The sequence below is a fragment of the Scyliorhinus torazame genome, chromosome 9 (assembly GCF_047496885.1).
Source record: "Scyliorhinus torazame isolate Kashiwa2021f chromosome 9, sScyTor2.1, whole genome shotgun sequence".
Lineage (NCBI taxonomy): Eukaryota > Metazoa > Chordata > Chondrichthyes > Carcharhiniformes > Scyliorhinidae > Scyliorhinus > Scyliorhinus torazame.
The window spans coordinates 70993212-71008344 of NC_092715.1; positions in this window are offsets into that span (position 1 = coordinate 70993212).

Consider the following 15133-nt stretch of genomic DNA (forward strand, 5'->3'; position numbering starts at 1 on the left):
ATTTTATGAAATGGGTAGAGGCATTCCCATCCAGAACGAACACGGCAAAGACCACCGCAAAGATCTTAACCACCACATCTTTACGAGATGGGGACTCCCCCGCAGCATTGAATCCGACCAAGGTTCCCATTTTACGGGATGTGTCATGAAGAACGTCCTCACGATATTTGTCATTACCCAAAAATTCCACATTGCATTCCACCCCCAGCCAAGTGGTATCATGGAGCGCATGAATCGGACCCTAAAATCGACCCTCAGAAAAATGGTCCAACAAAACAACACCACTTGGGATTCAGTCCTCCCTTTGGCGCTGATGCTTTTGAGAAATACTGTCTCGACATCCACAGGTTACACACCACACACTCTCATGATCGGACGCCCCATGAAAGGCACAGAATTTTTATTTGGATTGGACTTGACCAGCCCCGAAGTGACGGCCCTCACACACGAGAACGCAGTAAAACAACTAGTTGAGAATGTAAAAACGGCTCAGCTAGCAGCCGCAGTAAGATTAGGCACACGGAAGAAACAGAGCAAGGCCTGTTTCGACAAGACAGTGCATGCAACTGAGTTTGAGGTAGGACAGCAAGTCATGCTCTCAATTTACAACCCCAGCACAATCCTGTCACCGAAGTATTCAGGTCCGTACTCCATTGCGGACAAAGTAAGCCCTTCCGTCTATAAAATTAAGTACCCCAACGGAAAGACTGTGTGGTTCCATATTAACCAGTTTAAGACATATGGCCCACAGTCTAACCACGCACACCACGTCATGCTCGACGCAGCAGACCACGCCCCGCCCACAGCCAACGTATCCCTACCCTCCCCCAACACGCCCACCAGATCCACGGACTCACCCTCGACTCCACCCCTGACCTCTAGACTCCGCCCCGGAACGCCCACAGACAGCAGCAGCGACTGTGACACAGACAACAGCCACAGCATGCCTCCCTACTATCCCCAGGCAACAGGGCCCACACCCAGCGAATCTGACCACGATTCGAGTGATCCCTTCCTCATCACGTTCCTCAACAAACTCCACCAGACACCACTGCCCTACAATTACGACCCCGACTCCGTCCCCACAGAACTAGACACCACCTTTTGACACCGCGACAACTCATTCAGGCTCGTCCAGAACGACGAGATATACCCCAAATCGCACCATGCAGCCCTATCAGCCCTTACATATTCCAGAGTATGGCATCCGGGAGAAGATGACGACTTTGAGTCTGACTCCCAAAGCGAGAACCCCTTTGCGACCCTGTTCGCAACTGATAACTGAGGTGTCCAGATGATGTTTTAAAAAGGAACCGTTTGGGAGAAAATGGTGTCCTTTCTGATGGAACCTGCAGCATGTTGTTTAATGTTGTTACTGTTAGTGTTAAATGTTGTACGTAAGATCGGAATTTTTTTTTTCCACGGCCCCACGCCATATTTTTCGGACGAAACCTTTGAGAACTTACCCGCATGCTCATCGGCAGAAACCGCTGAGAGCTTGCCAAACCCCCGTTCATAACTGCTCTTCTGGTTCGAAGGAAGAACCTTTACGGCAACACCTCACGATTACTACATTTTTTGCCCGTTCTTGTCGGTTGCTCAGGCAGTGGAGAAACGGCATTGGTCTCCGCCCTGCCTGAGGACCCCCCACTCTGGTCAGCTACGCTTGGATAGAGAACACATTGGTCGCCGTCCTACCCGGGGATTCCATCCAATTCTTACCCGTCGCGGCCCATACGCACTTCATTTCTGCACTTTTGGTTCAAAAAGTTGTGTTTTGTTTTCAGGCGACCCTTAGGTTGCCATCCCTATGCTATTTACATCCTCAAACATTTGGATGGTAAATCGCACAGCCTGCGAGACGGCTCGCACTGTTTCAGTATTTTTAAGTGTGTCTTGTCCTGAATATTCGGTTTTTTTTTAAATGAGGGAGTCACACATGGTGACAAATTGTAAAGGGAGAATTGGGACTGAAGGACAGACATATTAACGCACAAGATATTAACCAAGATAGTAACAGAAACTATGCTTGATCCCACAGAACCCCAGAAGCTCCAGGAAAAGAGACGAAACGGAAAGGAAGAGAAGAGAAGAGAAGGAAGAAGACAACATTGAAGACGGCATACGTGTTTTTTGTCATAATGTGTACCCGGTCGCGTGCGAACCCCCTGACCCCAACCCCACCCCCCAGCCATTAATGATTCACTTCCCCATAGCACCCAGAGCCCAGTAACAGGCAACACCACACCATCATGGTGTGATAAGCTCATAACGTGGTACTCCCTTTCCTACGTAGTCGAATCCCTATTCGTGTTGGCGATACTCTTTAGCATCGTGCAGACTATCCGCATGAGGAAATATAGAAGGAGAGCCTACCGCGCTCGCACCCCGGTATACAGGATAAGATCCCCTATGCTCAGTTATCCCCAGGCCCCGAACCCCTTGATCTATAATAAAGGACATTCGTTTGCGTTTTTCTGTAAATAAAGAAATGGAAAGATTGTACAACACTGTGTTTGAATGCCAAGCCAGGAAAAATGTAAATGCGGCTATTTTGTATTGTTTAGGAAGTTAGTATGCTTGAATGTTTAGTGAGTGTAGTTTATTAAGGACAGTTAGAGGTACCATTTTTAAAAATTTTGTAATGCATGTCCCCGTTTTGACATAGCGCCACTTAGAAATTGTTAGTTAAAATTTTTCTTGCATAGATATGGTCAGTGTAAAGGCCATAGAAGAGTGCACGCCGGGTCAGGGAATGAAGACAACGCAGTTATGTGATCCTTCATGCTTCGCGTTAGGATCACAAGGAGGGTGTGTAGCCACCTGGGTTGGCCACTTCCCGACTTAAAATGGAGAACTGCAAAGGCTGAAGGGAAATCCAGCCAACACAGGCAAAGACTAGCAAGTGCAGAAATCATGTATATTGAAATCTGCAAAACAACCAGACAGCACGGAAACCAGCAGCCATCTGCATAGTACTGAGCGATTCCAGGGCACAATGGCAACAGTTAAGGTGAATAAAGCCAAGCCAGATTCCTCGGCGCCAACAGGAGCCAAGACAAAGGAAGGCCAACGGACATTTAGGGACCGCCCAACGATCAGGGAACAACTCCAGTATTGGAGAAATCGATCCAAGTGATCGGAACGTAGTCCAATCACTTGGAACCAGGTACGGGGTCCGCCCCGAAGGGCGGGAAGCCCCTGGGGACTAGAAACTAAAGCCCCCAAGTTCAAATCGTTCTTCTTTGGCAGGGTCATTCAGCAACTTGAACCAACCCTTGACAGTGACCTGCCTCGCTGCCTCCAACCAAGTAAGTCTCAAGTCAACGCACGCTACGAGATAGACGCTCCTAGCTACCAGTCCATACCAGCTTTTGAATCCTGCAGACTCAGGACCTGAACGAAAGGCCATTTGTTCCCCTGACCTGGTGGGCCAGTCCAAAGCTAAGTATAGGCCTTTTAGTGATAGGAATAGCCTAGAAAGTAGAGTTTATGCATGAGTAATGATTTACTGTGTATAATAAATGTGTTTTGATTTGAATCTTACTAATTGGTGCGTTGAGTTATTGATCATTACTTGAACTTGAACCTCGTGGCGGTATCATAAAGATACCTGGCGACTCTCGAGCAAAGGTTAAACAAACAGAGCAAATTACGATTTAAGAGCCAACCAAAAGTTAGCAACCCTGTCATCGCCCCCCTCACACCCTGGCCACTGCACCCCTGATCCTCTCCCCCCTCACTCTCTGGCCACTGCACCCTCTATCCCCTCCCCCCATACACTCTGGCCACTGCACCCTCGATCCCCTCCCCCCTCACACTCTGGCCACTGCATCCTCGATCCCCTCCCCCTCACACTCTGGCCACTGCACTCTCGATCCCCTCCCCCCTCACACTCCGGCCACTGCACCCCTGGTCCCCTCCCCCCCCCCACACACTGCCCCCACCACCATCATACACCCGGCCCAGCGTGTCTAACGAACCCCGTATCGTTGTGTCCCCCAGGGCCAGCCGCCGAACGTCCAGGGTCGTCTCGGCCAAGACACAGCCGACCATCTCCAACCTCAAGCGCACCCAGGGACACACGCCAGAGTGTGGCAGTCGGTCGGACAGGAGGGCCATCCTCTCAGTATGGGACGCTGGACGGGGACGTACATACGACGGACAGAGACAATACTGAGGGGCACAGGACGGACAGTGACAATGGCACACAGAGAACGGCCACACAGTCCACGGAATCACCTGGAGGGCAACATGACATGGGCCGCATACACCTTGCGCTGGGCCATGAGGGGGACCAGTACACACCAGACTTCCTAACGGACGATGACCTCGAGCTAGCGGCACTGCTGTCTCCCACACCATCCACCATTGCAGAGACACCTCGGTTGGGCAGATAAGTGATGAGGCTCCCGGGTCACGGTCTGGTGTGCACCACACAGCCGAGCCGGTACAGCAGGTGGAGTTTGGAGCAGCCGAGGGGCTGGACGGTCAGAGGGCAGCCCAGGCCCAGCAAACAGCTGCCGCCCAGATGGTTCCCGGGTTCCTGGATGTAATTGACCCACCCGGACAACCGATGCATGTGGACACCCAGGGACTGAATAACGGGATGAGAGCCATCTTCCAGGACCTGCACACACAGTTGGAGGAGTCCATTCACGTCCAGGAGCAGGGAGTGGTGCCGCTCATCGCAGCCACCCAGGCCGACACCGCACGGGTGGGGTCCGCGGTGGAGGCAATGGGTGAAACGGTTTTGGCCATGGGTCAGGTTCTGCAAGGCGTTGGGCTTCATGTGCACGCGTCATCCATGGCCCAGGAGAGGGCTGCCCTCTCACAGGCAGCCATGCGCCAGAGCCAATACGACATTGCCGCCGCTCTCCGGGACCTGGCCGAGTCTCACCATGCCATGGCCCGGTCCCAGCAGGCGATGGCACAGTCCCAGCAGTCAGTCGCGGAGAGCATAGACCACCTGTGTACGTGATGGATGTCGTAGCGCGCTCACAGGTAGAGATAGCACAGTCCCTGGCAGGAATGTCGCACTCCCTGGGCTCCGTCTCTGCGAACATTTGGACCGTGGTCGATACCGCTGCAGGCCTCCAGGACTGGCAGCGCCAGATGTCGGTGGTGCGACGGGGCATGTCTCCGATCGCACCTCCATCCCATAGTGAGGCCCGGGGGCCACCGGGCCCCCCGAGGGAGGAGGAGGTTCTGAGGCCCGTCCCGGTACCTCCAGCAAGGGACGTCCCGGTACACTCGGCCTCCCCCCGTTCCATCCCTGGCGCATCTGGTGGGCAGCGGGCAGGACAGGGTGGCACCACGCCATCTAGCATGTTCGCTGAGCAGCCTGGCCCATCGAAGCCAGGCCGCCACGGAAACGCATGCCGATGGGGAGTCATGTCGCAGGGCGTGATTCTCAGCAGTCCGCCTCCACTCCTGCTGTACCATCTGGGGAGGCACCTAGACGTAGTGGTATGGCCCGTAAGGCAAAGAAGTTAGGAACATAATAAGTTGGCACAGGTGCAGGGCACAGTTTAGTTGTCGGGGGTAGGACATCTGTATGTGAATGTCACAAATAAACTCACTGTTGCACTTAACTTGTAAGACTCTGTGCTATGTCCGGTGCCAGGGGGCTCGTGAGGGTGACCGAGTGGCGCTGTGGTTAACGAGCGGTTCAACGTCAGTGCCGGATGTGCTGTCCCTTTCCCCCCTGCCTCCCAAAATATGACACCGTAGTCCTCGGCACTCCGACAGCAGCTACCCCACACGGGCACGTGATGAAATGTCCGTTACGAAGGCTGTGACCACCCGAGTTCATGGTTCAGCTATAGCCATGAGTCAGACCTTGGCTGGCGAATTTGAGCTGTCATCGTTCAACATGGCTCTGATCACAACCGCTAACACAATCATCAATGTTGTACAATCCCGTAGTGCCGCAGTGGTGCGGGAGTGCGGAGTGAGTGGGGGGGGGGGGGGGTTGGGTGCTGTGTGGTGCCTGTGTGCAGGACTGATGGTGCAAGTGGCAGTGTTCAGCGAATCCCTCCCCCACGGTGCGTGAGCCGTGCACGCTGTCCTCGACGGTGCTGTCGTGCAGCCTCCTGGACGTAACCAGCACCCGGGCAGTGTCTGGGTCCTGCGCCCCTCCCCTCACCCTGATGCACGCCATCCTCCACTTCCACCTCCTCCTCCTCTTCATTTGCATTAGCTCCGGTGCCGTCGGGTCCTCCCTCCAACTCCCCCACCAGGGCATTTCCCCTCTGCATGACAATGTTGTGCAGCGCACAGCAGCCCACAACTATGCGACTGACCCTGTCAGGCCGGTACTGCAGGGCCCCTCCGGAACGGTCCAGGCATCTGAATCGCATCTTCAGCAGGCCGAAGCACTGCTCCACCACACCCCTGGTTGCTGCCTGGGCCTCGTTATATAGGCTCTCCGCGTTGGTCTGAGGCCTCCGTATTGGCGTCATCAGCCATGACCTCAACGGATAGCCCCTGTCGCCCAGCAACCAGCCCCTCAGCTGGGTGGGGCATCCATCGAACATTGCGGGGATGAACGACTGTGCCAGAATGTAGGCGTCATGCACACTCCCGGGGAACCTTGCACACATGTGCATGATCTTCATGTGGGGGGCGCAGACCACCTGAATGTTCATGGAGTATGCGCCCTTCCTGTTCATGAACACTTCCCTGTTGTCTGCAGGTGGGCGCATGGGGACGTGCACACCATCGATGAAACCCTGGACACCTTGGAGAATCCACGTGCCCGTACTTCCTGCTGTGTTCGGTCCTCGGGGAATTTAATGTACCTGTCCGCGATGGCGTACAAGGCGTCGGTCACAGCCCTGATGCACCTGTGGACCGATGCCTGTGAGATCCCGGATAGGTGCCCGCTCGGCGCCTGGAAGGAACCGGTAGCGTAAAAGTTTAGGGCCACCGTCACCCTGACGGAGACTGGTATAGCATGTCCTCCACCCGTTAAAAGTGGTGTGAGGTGCGCCACGAGGTGGCATATATGTGCGACCGTCTCCCTGCTGAACCGAAGTCTCCTCCTGTATGTGATGTCCGGTAGGGCCTCGAACGACATTCTGTCACCGTACACCCTAGGCCTTGCTGGATGCCTGTGGCGCCCTGGCACCACTATCAGTGGCTCCTCCTCCTCCTCCTCCTTCTCCTCCTCCCCCCCAAGGACTTCGATATCAGTGCCCGCTTCCTGTGCATTCCACGCCGTCGGGGGGTCAATGTTCCCCTCGGCATCCCCCTGGACATTCCGGGCCTGGTGCCTGTGGCCTGCACGGCGATGACGGGCCATCCCCTCTGCTAGCAGCAACCGCTGCAATGGCAGCCACTGTGGGCCGTCTGAGTCTACGCTGCCGGATGGCCACCTGCAGTGCTGCAGCTCCAACCACGGCAGTGAACATCGCTGTCTGGTTGGCATACATGGTGACCTGCAGGAGGGTGGTGGGGGGGCAGAGAGACAACATGTTACACGGAGGTTCTTCCACACCTCGTCAGCCGGGCTGCATGGGATACCTGTGTGTCCCGGTGGCCTGGTCGCGCTGCAGATACGCAGCCAGCCTAACACCTGGTCACTGTGTGCGTCCAACGGTCAGTTCACACCGTCCTCCTCACCAGTGTGCCAGTCGCCTGTGCCCATCAGCGACACGACAACCTGCGGCCGTGTCCTCGTCACCGTCCTGCCATATCAGGGCGGCTGACATGTGGCATCCGCGGATGGACGACACCCTCCACACTCTCCCTCACCCCTCCTCCCACCTCCACTCCCTCCCTCACCCCCCTCCCACCTCCACTCCCTCCCTCACCCCTCCTCCCACCTCCACTCCCTCCCTCACCCCCCTCCCACCTCCACTCCCTCCCTCACCCCGCTCCCACCTCCACACTCTCCCTCACCGCCCTCCCACCTCCACTCACTCCCCCTCCCAACTCCACACTCTCCCTCACCCCCCTCCCACCTCCACTCCCTCCCTCACCCCCCCCCACCCCCCACCCCCCACCCCCACCCCCCACCCCCACCCCACCCACCCCCCGTTGGCCGCAGTGTTCTCGGGGAAGCCGACCCGGTCTGCAGGAGCTCCAGAATAGTCCGCTCACCTCCTCACTGCTCAGTGCTGGCTGACGACTTTATTTACCAGGTGTGAACGGCGACGGCGTGAACTGGGGTCACGCCGTCGGGACTTCGGCCCATCAAGGCCGGAGAATAGCGGGGGTAGCGGAGAATCGCCATTTTGGGTGTCTCGGGCGATTCTCTGGCCTTCGCCGCGCAGAACTCGACGGGGCCGATCTCGCCGCTTGGGTGAATCGCGGGAGGGCGTCGGACCGGCGTCGCGTGGAAAAATGGCGCGCCAGGCGATTCTCCCAACCGGCGCGGCATCGGAGAATCGCGTCCCATGTCTCTAGCTCTTAGTTTGCATTTTCAATGCCTAAGTGCCCCTCATGAATTTTCTATAGAATGATAGATCTTAAAGATTGTGGTATGCCAATCCTGTTTTGCCTGAGCAAATACCCATTGACTGCATTTAGTTCCGCTCGAATGTTGTGACATTTGGAACAGGATCCTTTTGGCCATCCCTCACTGAGATGTTTTCATAGATCATAGATCATAGAATTTACAGTGCAGAAGGAGGCCATTCAGCCCATCGAGTCTGCACTGGCTCGTGGAAAGAGCACCCTACCCAAGGTCAACACCTCCACCCTAACCCCATAACCCAGTTACCCCACCCAACACTAAGGGCAATTTTGGACACTAAGGGCAATTTATCATGGCCAATCCACCTAACCTGCACATCTTTGGACTGTGGGAGGAAACCGGAGCATCTGGAGGAAACCCACGCACACACGGGGAGGATGTGCAGACTCCGCACAGACAGTGACCCAAGCCGGAATCGAACCTGGAACCCTGGAGCTGTGAAGCAATTGTGCTATCCACAATGCTACCGTGCTGCCCTTTGTAGCATCCTTCTTGGTTTCTTCTTTGATCAACTTTGATTTTGCTTTGGTCATTGGAAGTGTCTCTGTCTTTATGTATATGGGGTGGGGGGGGGGGGGGGGGAGAGGGGGGGGGGGTTTGTTCTTTTCTTTCTGTATTTGATTGTTGATATTTTGTGAAAATTTGACTAAAAATGATTTTTTTTTTAAACGAAGTGTCTCTGTCACAAGGTTTACTTGTACTTGGACATCCTCATCCGTCATCGTTCTTCCACCATATCCGTAGCTCATGAGAGTGCATCAGCGACTATAATTTTTCCTGGAGTATGAATAAAATTGAAGTCATCCTCTGGAGTTTATCCATCATTCTCTGTATTCGCGGTGATATCGCATTCAAGTTTTTCTTTATAATTGCTACTAGTGAAGGGCAGCATAGTGGCGCAGTGGTTAGCACTGCTGTCTCACACCGCCAAGGTCCCAGGTTCGATCCCGGCTCTGGGTCACTGTCCTTGTGGAGTTTGCACATTCTCCCCATGTTTGCGTGGATTTCACCCCCACAATATAAAGATGTGCAAGGTAGGTTGATTGAACATGCTAAATTGCCCCTTAATTGGAAAATAAATAAATTGGGTCCACTAAATTTATTAAATGAATAAATAATTGCTACTAGCGGTCTATGATCTATTTCAACCAAGAATGTTGGTAGGCCATATACATAATTGTGAAATTTTTCAAGCCATTGATCAGACCTAAACATTCTTTCTCTATTTGAGCGTATCTACACTCTGTGTTAGTCATTTGACCTAGAAGCATAAGCAATTTACTTCCAATTTTCATCACTGTCTTGCTGCAATAACACTGTTCCTAATAAATATTTCAACGCATTAGTCAAGATTTTCATCTTGCTTGTAGGGTCAAAGAGTGTCAGCACTGGAGCTGTTGTCAATGCTATCTTCAGAGTTTGCCACTCTTGCTCATGTTTTTCGGACCATTGGAAAATAGTAGCCTCTTTGACTATTTCCCACAAGCATGTCGTTTCTGCTGATAAATTAGGAATGAATTTACCTATGAAATTTATCATACCTAGCATCCTGAGAGCTTTTTTGCTTTGTTAGACGTGGCATGTTTAAAATCGCCTTAATTTTCAACTGGGCTGGTTGTACACCTCGAGCAGATAATATGTCTTCCAAAAATGTAATATCTTCAACATCAAACTGGCATTTGGCTTTATATAACCTGAGACCATTTTTTTAATGCTTCTTAATACTGTAATGAGCCTATTGTTGTGTTCTTCTTTTGTTGAACTCCAAATGATGATATCATCTACCTATACTCTGAACACCTGGAATTCCTTCTACAATGTGTTCCATTGTCCTTGCCCTATGAAGAATTTCAGATGCTGAAATAATATCAAATGGCATTCTGAGAAAACAGTAGCACCCGAATGGAGTATTAAATGTGCACAGCTTTGTGCTTTCCTCATCCAATTTAAGCTGCCAAAAACCCTGCGATGCATTTAGTTTGCTAACACCGCTCCTGACATCTCACTCATAATCTCTTCACGTTTCGGAATTGGATAATGTTCTCGCTTTGTATTTAAGTTGAGGTCTTTAGGATCCATGGAGATTCTCAAGTCTTTGTTTCGTTTCTTCACTCACACCGTATTGTTCACCCAATCTGTTGGCTCTTCAAATTTTTTTATCATCCCCTGATTTGTCATCCTCTCCAGTTCAGCTTTCAGCTGATCCTTTAATGGTGCTGGTACTCGCCTTGGAGCATGTATAATGGGTTGCGCATTCTCTTTCAGTTGGATCCGATAAGTGATGGCAAAACTCCAAATCCTTGGAATATTTCTGGAAACGCTTTAATGATTGAATCCACCAATGTATTGTGCGTGGTTAAAGTACATTCAGCTTTAACAATATATTCTCTTTACCAATTCAGGTGCTTCACATGCTTCCACACCCAGTAGTGATTCACGATCTGCTTCCACAATCGAAAATCTTACTTTATGAATCCTGTCCTTCACTTCACCGTCCATTTCACATACACCAAGAGTGTTGATTTGTTTACCATTATAATCTTGCAAAAGTACCGATTTAAATTTTTGGTTTAACTTTAATTTCTTGAATGTCTGACAAACGTATAAGATTATCTCTCGCTCCCGTGTCGAGTTTAACAGTCACTAATGCTTGATTAATCATGAGAGAAACTATCCAGTTATCTTTATGAACAATCGCAATTTCATTACTATTACTGCAGATTTGGTTCAAAGATTTTTCAGTTTGCTTCGGTTTATAAACCTGTCTTCGCTAGATACAGCATTGATAAAAAACGTGTCTTCCAGATTTATCTCATCAACAACATTTATCGACGTGTGCACTTCTATTTTTTATTCGTAAAGCACTGTTTTGCAAAGTGATTCTAGCCTTTGTATTAGCACACACTTTTTCAAAACCTGGACATTGCCTTTGCACATGCCTGTTGCCGCATCGTTTGCACAAAATGGTGGCATCGGGTAATCATTTAAAATGGGCGCCACTGTTAAGACAATCTTTCACGACCATTGTCATTGCTGATACCGAACACAATCTGATCTGGGATCATGGAGGCTTGCAAACTTCCATGTTTGAGCCTTTAACCTCAAGTCTGTTTGGAAGCTGTTGAACAATTTGCCTGCCCGTTGTGAGCATGTTTGAAAAATGTACCATTCAAACATTTCGTTCTTTTTAGGTGTACAATGTTGATCAAATTTTTTTATGACTTCGTCAAAATTTTTCTTATCAGCTTCGCTATCAAATGTAAAGGTATTAAAGATTTTGATCACCTGTGAACCTGCTACAGTGAGTAGCAATGCTATTCTCTTCATCGGGCTGTGCCTGAAGATCTAGAGCTGCCATGTAGAATGTAAATTGCTGCTTAAAAGCGCGCTTATTCACATCTACAGTACCAGTAACTCGAAGCTGTGTGTCTTCACACCATCCATCATTGACTTTGATGACTAGTAGTGCATTGAGCTATATCTGTCAAATGCTCTTAGTGGTTAGTAGAAATTCTTCTTTGTTACCTTGGTCTTTCAGATCTTCAGATCACCAATCCTGGTACCATGTTACATTCTGGTGCTTGGCCGAACGGAATTAGTGCACTAGAGAACGTCTAGTTCATGACGAGTTGAATGTTTATTGATGAACAATACCATGGGTCAGATAACAATATGAAAACTACTAAAATCACTAACCATTAAATTACTATAATACAATTATCCAAGAGCTACTACAAATGCGACTATCCACGACGACGACTATCTCCAGACACCCTGAGGTTGCAGTGTCAGGTGTTTGTTCTTTACTGCCACCTGCTGGTTGGAGGTCATATCTGTTAATATTTACATAACTGCTTATGCAAATCATCACAAAATCATACCCCTTTTTCTCTATTTGCGCTATTAACTCATAATGCTTCAACTATCACCAGATGCCCCCCCACACATCTTGATTCCCCTCTACTACCTCAACTACCACCTGACCATCCTCCACCTTGGACCACTCCCTGTGACCCCCTGACAAGCACCTACTTCCTGATCCCCAACCCCCACCAATTGACTACCTCCCCCCCCCTGTATCCATATCCCCACCCCCTGACTATACTCTGACTATAACCCCGTACCCACAACCCATCTAACTACCTCCCCCGACCCATCCTTCACAGAAGATTCGACCCAACATGAATAGGCAGCACCAATGACTACATTTTCCAATGGAAAGCCCATGATGGGCCATCTGTTCCAGGGGTAAGTTGGATAACATTTAAGATTTTGCACTCACCTGACTGCTCAATACAGCCCCAATGCACAAAAGCAAAACCACCGATTTCCAGGCTCTCAAATTAACCTTCCTAATGGCCTTCCTCATATCCGACTGAATCATCCAACCAACTTTGGGCCTGTCTCCACCTCCAAAGTATTTCCAAGGTCAGCGGCCACCACTACTATTGCACTCCCATCCACGGACTGAAAATGTGACCATCTGGGTCAGTTCTTCAGGAGTCACGTTCATGGAGACGGAAATTCTCCTGACCCTGGTCATCTGACACGAGAGCAAAAATGCATGGAGGTTACTTAAAATGTAAATGAATTTTCCAGATGCAAATTGATCACTTTCACCAGTTCAATGGAAGAGATTTAACAGACGATGGTTGCAGTCGTGGCAGGGTCATGAAGATGGAATATCAAGTAAAATCTTCTTGTGACCTAATTGTAACTTATATATTGATGGGTTATGAATCATTTCACCATTTTGTATAAATCCCCTCAGCTCCAACCAAATATGTGGACAATGAGAGGCACTGAAGCATGATCAAAACTAACTGGAGAGGAGTTGAGACCTTGGGCGGGATTCTCCGTTTCTGAGACTAAGTGTTGACGCTGACGCAGTATTCATGGAGTTTCACGACAACAAAACTGGTGCCGAACCTGAATCGATTCAGCACCAGTCTAGCATTGGTGCCACTTGGAACACAATCGATTCCAATGAAAAACAGTGATGGATTTGGAGGGTCCATGATTGACACTCGGGTGGCTGACAAGCTGCTGCCGCATATACACATTACAATCCCCACACACACTCATCCCAGCCGACAAATGCCCTGGTTGTGCTGGAGCGCGCCCATACAGCTGATGGGTCGGCTGGGGCCGGAGGGCATCTAGGCAGGTGGCTTGGGGGGGGGTGGGTACCTATACAACCCATGGCCCCAAGTTCAAAGTAGACTTACAGCGGCATGCGCAGTTGCATGGCTGCCTTTCCAGCTGCAGCAATTGTGTCCCGTGCCCATCCACCCCAACTCCACGGCCCACCTCCTGGCCACCCCCTGCTACTCCCTCAGCCCTGGCAAAAGCCCCCCGGCCTGCGGCACAACTGTGAGCAAACTATGGCGATGTTGGACACTTTCTGTACCCCCTCTCCCTCAACAGCCACGACGCTGGTTTCACAATTCTTAAAAGCAAAAGTGAACCACGCCATCGGGAACCCGCCGCATCAGAGGCAGAGCATGGCGGAGGCCCTGGAGAATACCGGGTCAGGCGCTCATGATATGTAAGCAGTCTCTATGTGCATTCTGGACCACATTGACACAGTAACTTCATTGCAGTATTAATGTAAGCCTATTTGTGACACTAATAAAGATTATTATTAGAAGACTGAGACACCAGAAAGATATCTGAACTGATTTTCAGGTTTGTGAGATTTTACTAAACTCTTTGGAACGTGAATTAAGTAACTATGGAAATTGGTGGCTGGATCTTGGAGTTTGTGTAAAATAATAATAATCTTTATTGTCACAAGTAGGCTTACATTAACACTGCAATGAAGTTACTGTGAAAAGCCCCTCGTCGCCACATTCCGGCGCCTGTTCGGTTACACAGAGGGAGAATTCAGAATGTCCAAATTACCTAACAGCACGTCTATTGGGACTTGTGGAAAGAAACCGGAGCACCCGGAGGAAACCCACACAGACACAGGGAGAACGTGCAGACTCCGCACAGACAGTGACCCAAGCTGTGAATCGAACCTGGGACCCTGATGCTGTCAAGCAACAGTGCTAACCACTGTGCAGCCATGCTGCCCACAAGTCTGCTTCATGTTTATTCCTGAATACTCAAAAGGTTTAAAACACATCCTCTAAAATGCATCTTGTTGAGCACAACTGAAAGGTGAGGAGAAAGATTATCCCACAATCTCCCTCTCTCTCGGCAGTTAAACTGTATTGATGTGCTGTTTTAACAGAGGGTTTTTGAATAGCAAATTCAAACAAGCAAGTCTTTATTAAAAGTAAATCTGACAGATTAGAAGGTAATTATTGAGCTGATCACAAACTCTGTTCCCTGAACACTGACTCCATTCCCCTCTGGCCACTCTTTGAGGCTGAACAGACTATTTTCAACTTCCCCACCCAATGTGACCCTGTGCTGAGCTTCTGAACCTATATCCTCTCCTTCACCAAAACCACCTACTTCCGCCTTGCTAACATATTGATCTCTGCCTGCCTCAGCTTGTCAGCTGCTGAAACTCTTATCCATGCCTTTATCACCTCTAAACCCAACTTTTCCATTGCTCCCTGACCAGAATCCCATCTTGCAATCTCTGTAAAATTGAGTTCACACAAAAATGTGAATTTAATTAGCACCAAGATCTGTTCA